Consider the following 18958-nt stretch of genomic DNA (forward strand, 5'->3'; position numbering starts at 1 on the left):
CATAGGATCTTGGAATTAAAGTTGTGTCTGCTTCAGCTGGAGTGGGATCACTCTAGCTGCCCTATCAATTGGCCATCCAACTTCTGCTTAAATGCTCTCTCTTGACAGGAATATATCGTCTCTTGCTTGCATGGCACTTTATTGTTTAACAAAGCAATCTCACAGGCTTTATCCTGAAATGTCAATAGAACCCTGTGAGGTCGTGTAAATTTTACTGGCATTTTACAGTTGGAAACTGAGGCTTCTGGCGATTAAGTGACTTGTGCAAGGCTGTGTTCTTTCCATTGGTGCCTCGGGGATCTGAACCTTTGATTCCCAGTTGAATGTTCTTTTAACTGTACTCCGTTTGGCCCGATTTGCTGAGAGAGCAGAGAGGTAGATCCTAAGAGCTTGAGTGAGGATTGAACTTCCAGGAGAGAAAAGAGATGTTGTGGATTCTGGAGCGGGGCTGGCTGTGGCAGTGTTGGACGAACTGAAGTATATAGAGTAGAGGGAACTGTGAAGGTCGTTCAGGAGAAGCTAACCTGCTGCTCCATGCAGGCTTCTCTTACAGTGCATTCCCCCATAGTCTTAGCTAAGCAGCTAGAAGCACAGTGCTTTTGGTGGGGCGCTCACTACAACAAAGAGCTGTTTATTTCACTGATAGGCCATTCACTTAGGTTGAGCTGGGATAGGGTCTCCTAGAATCTTTGCCCATTAATCGTAATACCCCCTCTCCTGCTGGAGCCATACAGCACGAGCCTATTTCCTCTTTCTATATGCTAGCCCATTTAGATCTTTTCTTTTGAAAAATCTAAAATAATTTTTCTTACCAGATTTGCAATATATGTCCATTGTGAAACATTGAAAAAATATAGAGAAGCAAAAAGGAAAATTTAAAACTATCAATAGTTTCACCACTCTAGGTGATTAGTGTTTTTAGCTTCACACTACATAGTCTTCCAGACTGTTTTCAATGCAGTTTTTGATGTGTGTATGTTATTTTTACAAAATGAATTGTTCTCTTTGTGCATAATATTTTGTAATTTTCTTTTTCTTGTAAATAGAGTTGTTACTATCTTTCATATCAATAAATATTTATGATCCTAAAATTGGTAACATTATTTCATAATGAGATATGTAATTTATCCCATTTTGTCAGATATTTTGCCTGTTCCCTCTCATTTTTGGCAGTTATAGTCCATGCTGTAGTAAGTATTCCTGTGGGTTGGTCTCGGTGCCTCAGGTAAACCGTATCTCTGTTAGCTCTTCCTGCCGATGGAACGGTAAAGCTGAGACGAGTTTGGAGATGACTCTCCTGGCCCTCTCAGTTATTCATTCCCCAGCCTCATCATCCTCATTCCTCTTAGCATGTGGCTTCACACTCTTGTCTGCTCTCTGAAATATGCTCACTTTTGACCATTCATCCCTCTGCAGTCTCTAGGATTCAGATTTGAGATCTCACTTTCCTTCCTCTGAATGCAGCATTTCCAATCAGGGCAGCCTGAGACTGCATCAGTTTTTATGGCAGCCTCATCACAGTTAGTCATTGAACTTGTGTGCAACCCAATCCCTTAAGACTTTCTCATGTGATCTTCTCTACCCTATACTTGTGAGTTGATTTTTCTTTTTTCTTTTTTGGACCTAAGTGCATGATTTGACATTTATCCTTATTAAATTTCCACCTTGTTAAAGTCAGCCTGTCATTATATCCTTTGAGATAGTATCAGGAGTAGGCTCTATCATCCTTCATTCTCAGTCACTGGCAAATCCCAGTGTTAAATGATTCAGCAAATCCCAGCAGTCATTGACATCTCCATCTTCCTCACTCAATTTTAAGTTCTTTGGGGCTGAGACCATATCCTATTATTTCTCTTTAAAAGACCAGTCCCTACTTCTAGTTTATTATACGTGACCTAGTGGATACCCAGGAAATGTTGCCATGTGAATATTTATTTTGATTTAACTCCAGGGATGAGGGTGTGGTGATGGTATCACAGTGATGAAGAATGTAGAGGAGTCCAGCCTGGGTCTCTGGGGTAAGGAGCTTACGGTGAGTTTGAAGAGACAAAAACCTGAGTAACAGATGTGGTAAAGCTAAGTTCAGAGACTCTTCTGAGGTTGCTGAGTGGTTGACCGTTTTGGCTTGAGCTGATTGTTGAGATGGATCTTGATGTCTTCCGGACAGGCAGGCAGTGGAGGGCTTCCTTAGAGCACAGTGGATGAATGCCAAGGCAGTGAGAACCTGAGCTGGGACAAGAGGGAGGTCGGGGGAGATGTTTGCTGGGAGAGCTGATGACAGGAAACCACCCACCCGACTTTTGATAATTGTGTTGAAGGATGATCGCATAGAGGGGTCTTATCTGACTCTTGTGAGCTGTAGAACAAAAGTCGCCCTTTCTTTTTCTGTTTGTATTTGTTGAGGTTAAGGCTCGCAAAGCTAAGACCTGGTGATTGATTACCTTAGATCAGAGGCTGAACTGAAACCAGAACCCAGGAGCTCAGATTCCTTGGCCAGTACTCTGGAAGCCAGATTCGTGGTGCGAAGGCAGCTGGATGGCTCCTCCGTTGACCCACTTTGGGGCCTGCCTTGGTCTCCAACAGCATTTCTGAGTCTCAGCCCCTCATCTGTGAAAGGAGAGTAGTACCATCCTGCTTGCCTTTTTGGTTTGTTGCGAAACACACGCAAGACAGTGCTACTCTGAGAAGAAGTAAGCTCTGAGCAATGGGCTTCGGACACAGCCACTTTTAAGTAAAGGCCTGTCATGTTGAATGACAGTGAACTTCGCATTTCTTAACCTTAAGAGTGTTAAGGGGCAGGAGCCTGAGTGTCCCAGCTCCCTGGAGTGGCTGTGGTCTTTTCCAGGCCTGAAGGCAGTTCTGGGGCCCCTGCTTCCCACCCTGGAACAAGTTCAGCTCTTCTGGTCAGGGCAAAGGCCCTTGTTTACTCAAAAGGAAGCCTTCCCCTAGGAAGAGAGAGAGGTTCTTTAGGGGCTGGTCCAGTTGCAGGGAGCTAAGCACCTCCAGCCCTGCCCTGATGGTCGTCTCGGAAATTTCAGGGTTTCTTCACTGGATGGGACCTTAGTTATTTGTGCAGGATGAGCTTGCAGGTTTCTGAGGTAGATACATGATTTCTTTCTCCTACTCTCCTCCGTGTACATGCTGGTATCTGTCACACTTGCCTCAGTTACGAGGCTAGTTTATATTTATAGATGCATACCTACTTAAATAACACAAGTGTGTATGAGAATGTACATTTATATAGAAACGTGCGTTCAAACTGGATATACAGAAATACACAAACACACACCCTTAGTTTTTTTTTTTTTTAGAGAAAATGAAAGATCTAAGATTCTATTGAAGCTTGGTTCAGTCTTTCTTTTGTGTTGGTCAAATGTTAATGTGCTGCAATTATTTTAATTAAGGAAAGGAAGTTCAAACTCCGGCACAGTGTCGAGAATCTGCGGCAGTCCAGCACAGTGTAACCAGCAGAAGTTGAAACTCTTTAAGTGTCTGGCTCAGGAGTTTTGTTTTCTTTTCCAGTTTAGAACTACTGACAGCTTCCATCCCAAAGAATGGTCATCTTCTCCTTTCTCCATAGTTAGCCAGAGGATTCTGTTTCCCTGTCCCTTTGTCCCAATTCCTTTTGGGCTCATTCACTCCGCGTGTTGTCTGAGTCAGCACTGGGTAAGGGGTTTTTGCAGGAAGGATTGGAAAAGGGAGAGGAAGAAGCAGAGGAAGAAAAGGGTCTTAGCGCACTGCAGTGGTTCTGTGTCATTCCCGGTCCCTGCCCCAGACAGAGGTAGCTGCGGGCAGAGATGGGGTTAACACGTTTGTTGTTCCAGGCATTTCCATGTATGCTATCTCATCACTACCCTAGGAGGGAGGGAGCACATGAGGACACCGAGGCGTGGCGAGGTTGAGTGCATTGCCCTGGTCACAGCTACAGATGGTGGAGAGTGTTTTCAAACCCAGGCCTCCATCTTAGAGTCAGGCTCCAGCTCACTTGGCAGATTTCTGCCACCCTCCCTGCCTGCTGACCTGCTTTATATTTTTTGAGCACCTACTATGTGTTGTGTACTGTTATGGATTCTGGCGTTACAGCTGACGTGTCTGCCTCTCAGTGGACTGGGAAATCTTTGGGGGAGAAGCATGTTTGTTCTTCGAAATCTTTCTCTCTCTGGCACAGAGCCTGGCCTCAAGTTGGCTGCGTACCTGCTTCAGGCTAATTGAACGAATGCTTCTGTGTTTTTTATGACCCCCAACTAAATTATAGCAGTCCAGGTTCCTACCACTTCTAGCAGTCTCAGCCAGCCCTACAGAAGTAGCACATAGTAGGCCATGCTTGATCCAGTCTTCTCAAGAAGTGACTAAGGCTGTCCCTCAAGCACTGCATCAGTATGTGTGAAGTGTGAACAAAAATCTCCTTTAAAATGTTAATATGATGGTGATATTTGTTACTCTGGCAGATAGCTTGCATCTCCGATTTCTATGAATCAGCACATAATGTCCTGAAATTCTGAATGCATCCTCTTTTCTCTCATTTACCATTTCCATTCAAAACCGGAATAGGTGAGCATGTTTACAACCTATTAAGACCAGAGTTTATTTTTTTCAAGCCTTTTTTTTTTTTTTGGGCCATTGCCCTACCTAGAACAAACTATTCAGGAAACACAGGTTTGTCTGGTAGCAACCTATCTTAAAATAAAAATGAATTCAATTTAAAGAAGGAATGTGGAATTGATAATGTCACTTGTATTTAGGATTTTAGATATTCTGTTGAATTCAGCCAGTTAGTGTTGTAAAGTGGGATAGATGTGATCAGCTCTCTTCCTTTGAAGATGAGATGTATCAGTGATTATTCTCAAACCTAAAAAATCGGGTATATTCACTGTATTCTGAGTTTCAGATGAAAGTATAACCCTCAAAGCTTATTGAATGATGCTTGAACATATTGATTAAACATAGAATTTTTATCAAACCTGATGATCGTATGGGATGTGACTGGGCTCCAGCTGGAACCTTTTCTTTGGCTCTTACCCACTCACGGAGAAATCTCATAGATAAAGCAGAGGAAGGAAAAAAGCAGGCAACGGGTCTTTGAGACAGACAGCTGAGGGAAGCTTGCTTCTCTTTTAAGTGAGTCGTTATGAAGGAGAATATATTTTCTTTTTAACGTATACCTGTAACTTTCTTGTAGGATCTACTTTTGAAAAGTACCTTTAAAAACATTTGGACAAAATTACAATCACCGTCTTTTATTGTTTTGTCAGAGATAGTTTTGCTACCGTTGTCACTGTCCATCTCCAAACCTGTTTTCATCTTGGAAACTGAAACTGTGCTGTTAGACAGTAACTCCATTCCTCTCTCCCCTTAGCTCCTGGCAACCACCATTCTACTTTCTGTCTCAGTGCGTGTGACTACGTTAGGGACCTCATGTAAGTGGAATCATTCTGTATTTGTCCTTTTGTGCCTGACTTATTTCCCTTAGCATAATGTCTTCAGGGTTCATCCACGCTGTAGCATGTGTCAGAATTTCCTTCCTTTTTTAAGACTGAACACTTTTCAAGGTCCCATTTTATTTTAACCCCAAGTGTATGTATGAATGAAATGTTCGCCAACCAACACATGAATTAGCCCTCTCTTTACTGAGAAGTCATTTATGTGTTGTCCCTTCCTCCCTCCTTCGCTCTTCCCTCTCTCCCTTACTGGTTATCTGTCACTTGCCAGACCTCGGGCAGGTCACCAGAGATCCAGAGAATACCTACCTGTGTCTGCTCCCCCCACCAGCTCGTGCTCTCTCAGGGAGGTAGACTCGGACAGTTACCAAACAATGTCGGTGAAACAGTAGTTGTATGTTTAACGTTCTGTGAGACTTTAGAGGAAACGACAAGTGCTGCCTGGGAGAGCCAGGGCCGGCTTTGCTGAGGGGGTAGCCGTTGAATTGGCCTCTGAAGGGTGTGTGGGTGCTTCATGACTGCCTAAGGGGAGGAAAGACGCTTCAGAGATGAGGAGCAGCATCGCCGCGGCTGCGAGACTTGTCTCTACGCATAGTTGGTCTAGTTTGGTAGTTATCAATTTAGACTCCAGAGTCAGACTTTCCGCATTCAGATCCTGGCTTTGCCACCTATTGGAGTGATGTGGGCCAATTTATTTTCTCTTTCTGCGTCTTAGTTTCCTCATTTCTAAATGGGAATAATGATAGTACTTTTCTCATAGGATTGTTATGAGGATTAAATGAATCGACATAGCAAGTGCTCCAACAGGGCCAGGTTCCGACTACGCGCTCTGTGTCAGCCACTGTTACTGCTGCTGGGAGGGTTAGGGGAGTGTAGAGTCCTTAGGCCTGCCTGAAACAGGCTACGGTCTGTGGGTGCGTGGTCTGTGGGTGCGTGCGGGTGCTTGTCCGAAGCCTGTGACTAGACACAAAGTTGCAGGTTGGTTGGGTGGATCCTGGTGATAAGGAGGATTCAGGCATCCCCAGATGTCTGACCTCTGAGCTTTCTTTTGTCTTCAAGTGCTCAGAGATCCCACCTTGTATCTGACGTTTACTGAAATTTTCTTAAAAAAGGAATCATTTCTTAAAAAGTACAAAAATGGTAGAACATGAAAAAAGTGTAAGACAAAACCCTGTAATGTCAGAGGAACAATTTCCTTTTTATTTTCGCTTAATTTCTGTAGATGTATAAAACTGAAGTTGTAATTACATATGTATGCACCCACATTTACATATACACACATATATATGCATATTTTATACAAGTATACCTATAAATGTATACGTGTACATATACACGCACAATTTTGTGTTGCTTTTTGAAATCAATATTCTTTGAGAAACTTTCCCTCATGTTTCAGTCTGTTCTTTTTAATTTTTCTTGTAAATGGATGCAGTTTTCCTCTACATTCAGACACTCTGATTTTCTTAGTCATCCTGCTATTCGTTTTATTATAGATGATTCTATAATGTATATCTTTGTACTCCTCGTTTTTTCCTTCCATGGGAATTTTCTCTTTTTTTTTTTTTTTGGTCATTATTACTTTTATTTAGAAGGTTTTCCCCCTGCCTTAGTGATGTTCATGGATTTCATACAGAATATCGCACACATTTCTACCGATGTGCTACTACGGGGTTCATCTGGGTTCAGTATGAGTTGCTTTTTTTTGTTTTTGATTCTCTCTTTTTGATAAGTTTCTCGTGTTAGGATTACTAAATCAAAGGATTCGAGCCTTTGAGGCTCTTAGTAAGTGCAGTTTGGATCTTTGCCTCCACAACATCACTCACGCATTTCCTGTATCTCATTCACAACAGGTGTGGCGATTGCCTTTCAAGGTTTGCTGATTAGGAGGTTTAAAACACCACCTTAAGTTTGCTTGAAGTTGCCATTCTTCTCCCTCCTAGCGAAGATGCATCCTTTGTCCTAGGTTGTTCTCCTGTGTGGCTTGTCCGTTCATCTCCTTTTCTGGTTGTGTTCTTGATATTTTCCAATACCAATTTGAATACTTTATTTACCATAAATATTAGCTTTGTGTTGGAAAAAAGTCCAGGTGCAGGAAATTTAAAAAGAGAAGGAGGAAAGCTCTTTCCCTGCCCTGCAGTAGCGAGGCTCCCGTCCTTGCCATTCCGCTTCTGGAGAGGGAGAAGGAAGTGCTCCTGCTCGCCATGTGCCAGCTCTGCTGGGATCACAGCGGCCAGAGTCTGGACTCTCCAATGGCCTTGCTTTTCAGCTGCCTTTTATTGTGAGCAGAAAAATAGAGTGACTGTCCATTATCTCAGCTCTAACAGTGTGCTCACTTCATTCACAGAGTCTTTCTACTCTTCAAGTCCCAAAAGCATCTAGTACAGAGACAGCATACAGTAGGCAATTTATTTTCATCTGTCATAGATCAGAGGTTGGAATGGATGTCCCCTGACGTCCTTCTCCCCGCTCCAGTCCCCTCCATGGCATTCCTGTTGTTAAGAGATCTCTCATCTATTCCTTGATTACCTCCAGTGATGGGAGCTTCACTATCTCAGGAAGACAGATCTTGAGCTCAAGCTGAGATGGATCTGGGTTTGAATTTCTGTTTGACAAATGACTTAATGTTTCTGAACTTCATTTTCTTCATTATCTGAATAATGGATATAGTGATATTACATCTCTACCGAATATAGTTGTGATGAGGATTAGAAGAAATCATAAAAGTAAAGTCCTGACCCCTGTGCCTCACAGCAGTGTTGCATAAATGTTGAATCTTAACGTGAATATCATTTCCATTTACTACTACAAGGTATTTCCTTAAACTTTTGCCTTTATATTTGATTTAATGAGCCAAAAATATTTTTATATCCATCGATTAGAATTTTGATGATTTGGCAGAGAAGCTGCAGCTTGCCTCCATCTCCAGAGCGACCTGGAATTGGAGTCTGTTCGTCCGTAGTGGGGATGTGTGTGGGCATTGTCTCTGAGCTGATGCCCGTGTGGCCGCCGTGCCCGCTGCTGGGTGGGCAGTGCCGTGGTGCTTCCTGCCTAGCGCCTTCGTGGTTTTGAAAGTCTGATTTTGCAAGTGCCTTGTGTGTCCTTCCTCCCTTTCCTGGTGCTGTTCCTGCCCTGGCATCCCCAGTAGAGGATGGACAGAAACATTTAGAAGAAATGAAACTCTGCTCCACTTACTGGTTGTCTGTTCCCTTCCACAGCTTAGCAAAGAGAGCTCAGGTAGGGAGCAGCTTCCACGTGCACAGCAGAGTGCCCAGCCCCCACCTGTTGCTTTTATTGGTTATTAGTTACAGGTAAGCCAATGCCAGGGTGGTCTGGGCACAGGTTTGTCTGTACTTGACTCTTCAGCTTATCCCTAGATTGTCGCATTTCGATGTTTTTGCTTTAGCTTGCTGAGAATATAGTAGATGGTCTGAGAGTTCCTCGAAGTCTTCTGTGGTTTAAGCAGGTAGCTTTCATTCTTGGAGAACCAATAACACTGGCCTCAGTACTCTGTTCACGAACCTTGTGATTATGATGTTCATCTTTGTCTAACCCAGCTCACTGCTTTGTAGAGAGTAACTTAGTGGGAACAGCCCCCTGATAGGCATCTTGGGAAGTACTTCCTATTAATTGTCCATTTCAGTTTTAAAAATAAAATGTTAAGTGAATTTAATGAATTTAAGAAACAGTGCTGAAGGGATGGTAATTCAGATTTTAAATAGTGGTCTCTGAGGAGCTGTTGGCAGGGGAGAAGTAACGTTTTAAAAAGCAGATCTTGAGTTATAAGTTATCTGTGGATAGGGCTGATGTGTAAAATATTTAACAACTGGTAGGGTCACTGACACAGTGGAAACCATCGGAGGCCCCCAGTATGCCAGGCACTGACCTTTTACTTGTGGGGTATGAGGAGGCCAGGGTCCACTGGGAGAGGCACAGGGGCTAAGGGGACAGGGGCACTCAGTGGGCTGGGGCCACTGACCCTTTGCCAGGTGGGATGGAAATATTTCAGTATTCTAAACAACCAGCATGGCTGCACCTGTGAGGTACTGGCAGGGGTGGTGTGGGGGGTGCGAGCAGCATCTGGATCGTCTTTGGCGGGTGTTCAGAGGTGCTAGCTGGGTTCCTTGCTTGTCTTTTCCTCCGTCTCACTGCTGAGGGACTTCTGCTGTGCTAGGCCTGATGATCTCCCCATGGGCGCTTGGAAGGTGTCACTTTAGAATTTAGGGTCGTCTCTTGGAAAGCACTGGGACTGTCCTTTATTCAGAAAACTAGTGTGACAGGCACAGTCCCTGCCTTCACGGGTGGGGTCACCGTCTCCACCAGTGGTTTCACATTTTTCCTGCCGTTGGAGTCCAGGAATCTGTCCTCAGGAAACAATGGCAAGGATTTGCTGTAGCAGTGAAAAGGTGGGCACGATCTAAATGTCCAGCCTTGGGGAAAGAGTCCAATAGTAATATATCCATGACACGGCATACTATACCTCTTATGAAAACCAAGAATACAGAGAATATTTCAGGACTTGGGGAAAGGCTGAATGTGAAATGTTAGGTGGGCAATAAAAGAACCCCAAACTATAGGGAATAATAATAATAACGTCAGTTATTAAGAAAATACATCAAAATGCATTGTTAGCACTGACTTGTTTGGTAGAGGACTATGGGTAAAGTTCGTTTTCTCATGTGTGTGTTTTATATGTTCTACTTTTTTGGTCCTCTATGGGTGTTAACTTTACAATTGGACATGTTCCATAAATATTCTATTTTTAAAATCCAGTGTAAAGTTTAAAAAACTATTGTATAATGAGCGGCCGAGTATGTTGAATTGAAACTTGGAGAAACACATTTGGAGGTTGTGTTTCTTGCCTGTAAAGGAAGCTACTGACTCGGTGGGATCAAAATAAGAGCCCAGGTCAACCTCATGGCCCTGGACCCGGCTCCTCCAGGCTTCCAGGCGCAAGGGTTCCCAGAGGCCCTAATGGGCTTGTTGAAAGGCGCTCTCTACTTGGCTTCTTATTAATGTCCCTCCCGAGCCGTGCTCTGCTCTGCTGGCTAACCTTGTCAGAAGGTTACCCGTGGCTCTCCAGGGCTCGGCTAATTTTAAACCCGGGCGGCCGGTGCGGTGGCGTGGCATTGCCCTGCGGAGACACGAACAGCTCCCTGGGAGAGCGCTGGGGAAAGATGAGCCGAGTCCTTGTTTTTTTCTCCTCCTCCTGTAAGTGACCAGGCACGCTGAACAAGCAAAGAGAGCTGGGATAATAATGAGAGCTTTTATGGTAAAAATCAGGATTGTTACAGGTCTCTTAGCAGTGGCAGTGCCTGTTGGTAATCGCGCGGTGTGCTGTGTCCTGCATGAACTGTGTGAATTCTGACAGCACGAGGAGGAGCGAGGCGGCTGAGACCCTTTCTTCCAGGAACTAGACTCTGGCTGTATTTAAAGACAGGATGAAACTACTGTTATTTTCACTATTTATATGGTATTCTTCTAAATTTACAGAACTCAAACTCTGCTGGTAATGGGTTCCTCCTCTAAAGTGTTTATTGATTTGATTGGGAGAGGGGTTTTTCTTAAAAGATAAAAACAATAAAACAATCTGCCTGTCTACCAGCTAGTGGTCTGGCTGCCACGAAGATTGTCATCTTAAAGCCTCTGTTTTTAAAAAAAAAGCATTTGCAATAGATAGAGTCCTATTCAGAATACTGCCATGCCTTATATACTCATAATCCTGATATTTTAGCGTGAAGCAGAAATCGGCAACTACAAAATAATGTGACATTGGGGAACCTCTCCCCATCAATATTAACTGAAAAAAAACAGAGAATCCACTCTTTTCTTTTTCTTAAAGATTTTATTTTTCCTTTTTCTCCCCAAAGCCCCCCAGCACATAGTTGTATATTTTTAGTTGTGGGTCCTTCCACTTGTGGCATGTGGGACGCCACCTCAGCATGGCCTGACGAGCAGGGCCACATCAGCGCCCAGGATCTGAACCCGCGAAACCCTGGGCCGCCGCGGTGGAGTGCGCGAACTTAACCACTTGGCCATGGGGCCGGCCCCGGGAATCCACTTTTTTCTATTTGGAATTTTTTCTCTTCCTCCCTTGCAGCAGCTTCAGGCTGGGAATCTGATGTGCCTTTCAGAGTGAGCTCAGGCTCCCCTGCCAGGGTGTTCACAGCCAGTCTCACAGACGGGATTACAATGGGAAACTTAGTCCACCAGGGCACTGCCTGGGTCTTGGGGTTTACCTGCATAGCTGAAGAAAGGCATCTTTTCTTGTCGCTAGGTCTGTACCCACCCTCTTATAAAACAGCTGCTAGGAGCAAATTAAAGAGGCATAGTGTATGGAGTAACCCAGATGAAAGAACGGTGGAGGGAGAATCAATAACCTGCTAGCTCACTACAGGGATTGAAGTTGACTTTATTTGAAAGACCCAGGCCGGGCGAGACCACATCAAGCCAGCGGCGTTCCTGCATGAGGGCAGCACGGGAGTGAACTTTGGTTTCATTTTATAGGGGGGAAAATGCATAAATGCATTTTATCAGCCGTTTCTTTCTTGAAGATCAGACCCCCCTTCACTAGGCCTCATTAGCTCTGTCACGTTTGGATTTAGTTTTGAGAAAATTAAAGCTGAGTAATATCAGGAATTTGTTGAATGGAAATACTTGTTAAAACCTCCATTGACCCCAATCCAACTTTTATAAATAGCATTAAATAAGCAAACTAAAAAAAAAAACTTCATCCCCCTCTTGTCCTAAAATAATGTTTTTAAAAGCGCGTTCGAAGTAGTTAAGTATAATATAAATATAAGCTGCTCTGGATTGGATGTGAAATGAATGAGTTATTGTAGGGGCTGTAGTGGTGATGTTAAGACTGTAGTTAGGAAGTTAAAGTACGTTTCTGAAAACCTAGTTCCTCTTCGACTCAAACTCAAATATCTGCTTTTTTCTCCTGGGTTCTCTTCTTGCCTCTTCCCTCCTGCTCTTGGCCTGGTGTAGGCCCACTGTTATTTTTGTGGTAACCTGACACTTTGGCTCCCAGGCCCCTGGGAGGGTGAACTGGCTGTGAGCTGTCAAGGCAGCTCCCTCCCGCTGCCCATCTTTCAGGTGGAGCAGCCGCTGTGGGGGGCTGGGGACTGGGGGTCAGGGCTGGAATGCCACAGACTGAGGAGGAGGGGTGTGTGCCACCAGTAAAGACCTTGGGTTGTGGCTCATTAGGTGACAGGTCCTACCTTGAGGTGGAGGGAGGGGGGCAGCCAAAGTGATGCTGAGCCTAGAGGCCAGCTAGTCAGGGTTTTCAGAGACTGGAGGAAGGTTTCAAAGCCAGTGAATTTTTTAGTTCACTCTGTGGGTCAGGTCTCGAGTTTGCCTGAAGCTGTCTTTGTGATTCCTTAGACAAGGATGAATTTCTTAATAGCCATAAAAATGTATTAATATTTTATGTTCAATTGAACAATTATTTATTGAGCCTGAGTGGGGAAGAGGTGCAGAAATGAATGCAACAGAGTCCCTGCCTTCTGAAAATTTACAGTGTAGCAGGAAAGACAGATAGAGCAGTAGTCATTATTATATGCGTTTAGCACTTATTGAGAACCTATAGTTCTCTATAGGTTAACCTATAGCAGAGTTCTAAGATGTGTGTGCACACACATACCCACTAATCTGTTAGCATTTGGGTACGTAGTGTACATAATGATGCCGATGATTGAGACAACTGTACTTTACACGGATCATCTCCTTTAATCTTTACAACAGATAGGTCGTATTACTAATTCCCATTTTGCACAGAAAAAAAACAAACCTGAGACACAGCTAATAAATGGAGAACTATAATTCAAACTCTTTAGGCTTCTAAAACCCTATGTCCTCTTTGTATATGTGTAACTGCTTTGCCATGTAGACTCACCAGATGCACAGTGTGATCCCTGTAACTCTAGGGGTACCACAAAGGAAGACATTTAGCAAACATCATTGAGTTCCCACAACCTTATCTGGGCGTGGGAGACATGAAACGTAGGGATGCCCAGGAGCTTCCTGATTAGCAGGGAGACGGTATCTTAAGAGAAATTATGGTGAAGCGCACCAAGTATGGGGTTGGAAATGTGTTTGAGGTGCTATGGGGACATAGAAGTGACTTCTTTGATTCGAGAAGTCTGCTAAGGCTTCCCAGAGGAGAGGTTGGTGGCTTTGGTCTTGAAAGGACCAGTAGACATTCAGTAGATGGAGATGTTGGTGAGAGAAGCATCTGAGCAGAGGGGCCCAGGTGGCTCAAGGGGTGAAGCAGGCAGCCTGCTGTGTCCAGTGCCTGGGAGTGGTCGTGTGGCTGGAATGGAGGGAAACAGACTGAGATCAGGTGGTTAAGGCCATGGGTGCTCTACTATGCATTTGGGTCCTGGTGGGGGTGGGGATCTGCTGAAAGATTTCAAATGAGTGTATGAGAAAAGTCGTATTTGCATTTTAGGAAGACTACTCTGGCTGCAGGACAGAGCAGGAGAGGTTTACTAAAAATGTATCTCCTGGGGGTTCTGATTCACTACCTTTGGCATCAGAGCTGGGATCTACATTTTTAAGAAGCTGCCTCTGTCATCCTGATGTACATCTGGGCTTGGGAGCCTGGCAGGACCAGCTGGTTGGCAGTGGTGGTAGTGCAGGGGTGTAGAGGACAGCCCAGCTCCGAGAGAGATGTGGTCCTGCCGTGAGACAGGAGCAAAGTTGGGGGGAGTGGAGAGGAGTGGACGGGATTCGATTGAGAGATGAGGGGCCGAATGGACATTCTTGGTGACGTGTTGCCTCTGAAGGGATGGGAGGAGCCTGGGACAATGGCCCTCCCTTGGGTGCTGCTTCAGCCAGGTTCTCTGAGTAGTGGAGTCTCTCAGAGGGGCTGTGGGATTGGGTTCCCTCACCCAGGACCTGGAAAATCCTTTTCAGATTTTCATGGGCACTTTTAGAGACAGATCCTTAAGGCAGAGAAGTGACTTTGAAGGAAGGTGTGCCAGGTCTGTGAGGCATCGTACAGACTACCGTGAGGGTTTGGGTTTGTTAGCCTGGCCTTCGGGCCTTTCGGCCTCTCCTGTTGCGTCCTGTGAGTGGTACTGTTAGGCCTTGCACTGAGAGGGGATCCACACCCTGAAGGTCGGAGAGAGGGGGGCTTTGGGGGCACTTTGTAGGAGTAACTGGAAATAGATTGCATTTTAACGAGAGAGAGGAACTGAGGGTTCGGCCTTCCTTGTTCCTCTACCAGGGTTAGCAGAATCTGGAGGAGGAAGAGATCCTGGAAGGAAATATATAGCCCTGCCCCCTTTTTTGCCCTAAAGAGACTCTTCCTGTGTGTGTGCTGGGGAGCTGAGAAATGTTGATGGAATCAAGTTGTGGCCTTTGTCTTTTCCTCTTGATACAACTGAGTCATTTGCTGGGGGTGAGGGGGTCGGGGCTGGGGGGAGGAGGGAGGAGTCTGGTGGGTGGAGACGCCCTCCTTCAGAGCACCCTGGACCCTGCGGAGGGGAAGGCCAGAGAGCTGAGACCTGATTTCAGGACTGGGCGCCCCAGCTTTTGTGTCTGTCCCTCTCTGCTGTGCTCTGGGCTGCTCAGAGCTGCTGCTGTGCATGCCGTAGGAGCTCAAGTAGTGTTGGTTAATTTGAATGAGTGGCTTATTGTCTAAAGGGGAAACAGTAATTACTCACTTACCCTGCCTCAGCCAGTTTTCAGCCCAAGTGCCAAAACTCTTTCTTCTGCTGAAGTTGAACTGGGTCTAAACCAAGGACTGGGGTTAAGCTTGGAGGACAGGGATGGAGGTGAGGGTGAGGCTTTGATTGGCCCCTGAATTCGCATGCCTCTCACTGTAAGACCTGTTTTGCAGCTGCTGCATCACTGTGTCATCATTAAATGGCAGACTGTAGATCTCATCTGAAGGGTGGGGACTCAGGTCTGTCAGTAACATTGGGAACCAGCGGACACTTGTGAACAACAAACAGTGTCATATATTTTCGGTTAGTTTGTACATTTGCTCGAGTCCCCACTAGCTGGCATTTGCCCACTGGCCATTCACAGACACGTGTGTCTTTGTGTGAGCATAACGCTCTAGTCCCCGTACTGGGTTTGGGGATGACCACACTGTGAGCACACAGCCCTCTTTGGCGACCAGGGAAATCGTGTGGAGGGCTGCAAGACGAAGTCTCATGAGCCTTGATTGGAAGTGCCGAGTGACCGGGTACCGGGCGGAGGGAATCCTGCGGCTCTGGGCTGTTTAAACAAGCCCACCTGTATAGACAGATGGCCGCTGTCCTTTGGTGCATGAAAACGCCTTTATCCATTAGGAATGCTTAAGAGATGTGCAACCTTATAGCACTTGAATTTATCTGGAAAACTCTTCTGGCCTTGGACCACACTGGAAATTCTTTTGAGGAACAAAATGTGACTCCAAATTTATAAAATTATTTGTTCTTCATCCCCAAATAGACACACACACACACACCCCTTCAGGAGTTGCTTGCACACTCCTGATGTTGCTGGTATTTTCTTGTTGCCTTTGTGTGAAATAGTCCAAACCTTTTGTCATGGCATGTGAGGCCCCTTGTGACCGGCTGAGCTGACTTTTTCAGCCTCTTCTCCAGCCATTCTGCTTTCTTGCTCTGCCATCTCTTTACCATGTACCCTCCACAGATGCTCTTCTCCGAACAGGCCTCCCTGTGTGTGTCTTGTAATTGGCCTGGTGAATTCTGCTCAGGCTTCAAGACCAGCCTAAACGTCACCTCCCGTGAGGTCCTTGTCGACGTGAGAGACAGAATCAGCTCCTATTTCTGTGCTCCCACAGCACTTTGTTTATTCCTCCTTCGACATCTTAATATTCATTCACTTGTTCATTTATTTATTCGCCCGTGGACTCATCATTTGAGGCATCCATTCAGATATCATTTGGGGGGGAGCATTTCCTCTGTGCCAGGCATTCTGTTAAATGCCAAGGATAGAAAAATGACGGAAGGCATGGACCTAAGTCTTAAAGATCTCACCACCCCATGAGGCTGACAGACATGAGCAAATCATTCCTATGCAGGAGTGAGGTGAGTTCCTTTGTCCTGGCGAGCAAAGGTGCTATCTGCGGGAATATGGAGGAGGAAGAGTGGGGAGAGGGCAGGGCCGGCTTCCCAGTGGAGGGGCTTGAAGTCTTGAAGGATGATTCACTTACTTACCTGTCTCCCTGCTGGAAGGGTGCTCCTTAAGGACAGGGGGAGGGTAGCATATTTATTGATCTCCATCTCTCTACTGCCTGGCATGTGGGTGGGGACACATGGCGGGGCAGATAGTTAGAAAATAGAAATAATTTCCCCTTCGTTTCTTTCTTTTTTTTTTTTTTTAAATTGGCACCTGGGCTAAGAACTGTTGCCAATCTTTTTTTTTTTTTTTCCTGCTTTATCTCCCCAAACCCCACCCCGTACACAGTTGCATATCCTAGTTGCGGGTCCCTCCAGTTGTGGGATGTGGGACGCTGCCTCAACGTGGCCTGACTAGTGGTGCCATGTCCGCGCCTAGGATCCGAACCCTGGGCCGCCGCAGTGGAGTGCTCGAACTTAACCACTCGGCCACGGAGCTGGCCCCTTCCTTTGTGTTTCTACCCTGTCTTGATTTGGAATGAATTTAAGCCAGCTTGCAAAGCTGTAAAATAGCATAAATTAAAAGTCGGGGAAGGAAGAAAAAGAAAGGGGATAGAGGTAAGTGCCTAAAGTGTATTTGGCAATGAAACCAGACTTGCTGACCAGATCCTCTCCGTGCTTTTTCTGAGGGTCTGCCAGTGAGGCTTGGTGCACCTTGGTGGCCAGTGAGTAAAGCCAAGACTTCATCAGTTGACCACAGTAAAAAGCACAGTGTTTTGTTTGTCATCAAACTTTCCTTTGGGATCTTTGTGAAGAGCAATCTGTGATGTGATGAGGGACATCCTCATCCTCCTTGGGGTAAATCCAGTGACTAATTCATGGGATGTTTCTTGGTACGCTGACAGCATCACATACAAGCATAATTCAATAAGAGCAATTGATTCAGAGCTCCTGAAATAAAATTCTTCTAAAGTAACTGTGGGATCAGAAAGGTATGGGAACAAACGGGTTAGTTCTACCTCTTGTTCTGTCTTCTCCCACTTTTGTCCAGTGTCCTAATGCTACGTGCCACTGTCCTCAGTCCTGGAGGTCACAGAAGCTCTACTTCTGCTCCCAATAAATTTATGATCATATTTTGGGACTCAAATACTCCTGGGTGATTTGGGGAGTGTATCAGGCTCTGTGTGCTCAGTCCATTAGGAATGGGTATTAAAGGCAAGTAGTCCAGACCCAGCCCCCACTCCAAGTGATAGCCTGATTTTTGATGGTTGAGAGGATGGACAGGAGCAAAACATGTTGTGAATCGTGTTCTTGGTTACCCTAAGTTGGCAGGAAGAGGAGTGTTTTCCCTCTGGGCATGACGGAACCTAGATTTTGGATCCCCCAATGTGAGTGCTGATGAGACCCCTGTGGCTCTCTTGGATCTTTAGAGAGCATTGGAATGCCAGTGCAGCCAGCGGAAGAACCAGAGCAGGGCTTGGATTTCACAGTTCTGGACTTTAAAATACCAGCTTGCTTCCACTTCTCCTTGTTGATTGGTTTATGATCCAGTCACAAGTGAACGGTGGATTTACCTCTTGCCTTTGTCCACCAGCTCGCTGTCTGAATAATCCAGGGTAGCTGGAGGCGTGGCCAGGATGAGAGAAGCATCCTAAGTCACGGAAGCTGGAGAAGAAGGCCTGGGACCTTTTCTTTATGTAGAGTAGGGAGGGCCTTTCCTGACAGAGCAGAATTAGAATTCCCAATCAGCCCAAGTCGCTGCATCGGGGCAGGGCAGCTGCTGGGACTGGGAGTCTGTTCAGAGCCAACACATCATGAGGTTGGCTGGCAACAGACTGTGTACAACTAGGTGAGTCTCCACTGGCCTTCTGTAAGAAGGATGACACTCCAGGTATGACCCATAGACTTGCCACCTGGGGAACCAGCACCGACTGTAGGAAATGCCAGGGCATTTCCTTGGGCATGGGGCTGAGAGGGACCCACTTGAAATGCTTGTCTTAGAGTTTGGCCAAATGCAGTGTATGTATTTATCTTGTATGTTGATATCTTTTAAGATAAGAACTCTCTACTTTTGATTTTTAATTCGTACTCATTGTTATTTGAAATGCTAAGGCATCATGATAATCTGGTGGTGAATTTTACCAACTAAGAAAGTGATGTGATCCATAATTTAGTGACTAAGGAGTATTACGTTCCTGGTATGTTTTCTTTGTTTCTGGTAAGCATTATGGTTGGTGAGTCTGCCTCAAATGTATGTTCACTTTACAGACCTATTGGAATTGAAGAGTTAATTTTGGGATTTTCTATGACTGTTAGACCTGGGAAAGGGCCTACACGTTTTCCTTTTGAAATGTGTACTGACAGCTACTTACTGCTAACTCTTGCTGCATTTTTTCTCTTAGAGCAGGAGAGAAGCTTGTTTCTGGGTTTGAAATGAGTTTC

The 18958-nt window shown here is 45.3% G+C and overlaps 1 protein-coding gene across 18 annotated transcripts in view; it reads left to right on the plus strand.

The window, feature by feature from the left end:
- Positions 1–18958, plus strand: part of TEAD1 (TEA domain transcription factor 1) — a 252806-nt gene that overhangs the window by 53187 nt on the left and 180661 nt on the right. For 2 of the 18 annotated variants that reach the window (XM_070626393.1, XM_070626394.1), the window contains exon 1: positions 10531–10649. The exons of the other annotated variants lie outside the window; for them this stretch is intronic. The gene's annotated coding sequence lies outside the window, so the exon portion shown is untranslated. Of the gene's footprint in view, positions 1–10530; positions 10650–18958 lie in introns of those variants that run through there. 18 annotated transcript variants of the gene reach the window in all.

Source organism: Equus przewalskii, chromosome 6 (assembly GCF_037783145.1).
Source record: "Equus przewalskii isolate Varuska chromosome 6, EquPr2, whole genome shotgun sequence".
NCBI classification, from domain to species: Eukaryota; Metazoa; Chordata; class Mammalia; order Perissodactyla; family Equidae; genus Equus; species Equus przewalskii.